The sequence below is a fragment of the Nanorana parkeri genome, unplaced genomic scaffold (genome assembly GCF_000935625.1).
Source record: "Nanorana parkeri isolate BGI_ZX_2015 unplaced genomic scaffold, ASM93562v1 scaffold5112, whole genome shotgun sequence".
NCBI classification, from domain to species: Eukaryota; Metazoa; Chordata; class Amphibia; order Anura; family Dicroglossidae; genus Nanorana; species Nanorana parkeri.
In genome coordinates, this window is record NW_017311372.1 from 5,665 (window position 1) to 6,488 (window position 824).

The 824-nt window shown below is 56.6% G+C and overlaps 1 long non-coding RNA gene across 1 annotated transcript in view; it reads left to right on the plus strand.

Moving 5' to 3' along the window:
• The window catches only part of LOC108804090, a 5,725-nt gene extending 5,148 nt beyond the window's left edge, over window positions 1-577 (plus strand). Inside the window, exons 2-3 of the long non-coding RNA XR_001942331.1 lie at window positions 19-97; window positions 538-577. This is a non-coding gene — a long non-coding RNA (uncharacterized LOC108804090). The remainder of the gene's footprint in view (window positions 1-18; window positions 98-537) is intronic.
• Window positions 578-824: the final 247 nt, after the last annotated feature.

Here is an 824-nt window from a genome sequence, read left to right on the forward strand (position 1 = left end):
CTGATTTCTCCTCCTCAGGTTTTCTGATGGATCCTCCGAGTGACAACGGCATGGAGCCGCCCCTGAGCCAGGAGACCTTCGAGGACCTCTGGAGTCTGTAAGTGTCACCCCGCCCCCCAGGAGGCGGAGTCTCGTACCCCCTTCTATGTATCACCCCCCAAGAGGCGGAGACTCGTACCCCCTTCTATGTATCACCCTGCAGGAGGAGGAGACTCATAGCTCCCTTCTATGTATCACCCCCCAAGAGGCGGAGACTCGTACCCCCTTCTATGTATCACCCTGCAGGAGGAGGAGACTCATAGCCCCCTTCTATGTATCACCCTGCAGGGGGAGGGGACTCATAGCCCCCTTCTAGGTATCACCCCGCAAGAGGCGGAGACTCGTACCCCCTTCTATGTGTCACCCTGCAGGAGGAGGAGACTCATACCCCCTTCTGTCTGTATCACCCTATAGTGGGAGTGACAGTGCTGTGACACCCTGGAAGGGGCGGGGCTTTGTACTGCGTTGCTCTCATTATGTTTCTCTGTTCTCTTCCAGTTTGCCCGCCATTCAGTCCGTTAATTGCCCTGAAGAGGGATTTGGAGTAAGTGATCCCTGTGTGTTCTCAGGTGTCTGGTGCCATGTATGGGGTTTCCTGGGTGGTACTTGGGGGGGGGGGGGGGGGTCGCAATTTTCTTGAAAAAAAAATACACGCATTGTTCTCGTCCCGATTGTCGCCCTCTTCTCCTCCTCCATTTCAGGACTTGGTTTATCCCCTTCCCCCGACCATGGTGACCCTGCCGGAGGGCGGGATCAGCGGTACATTCGGCGCTCCGGCATCAACT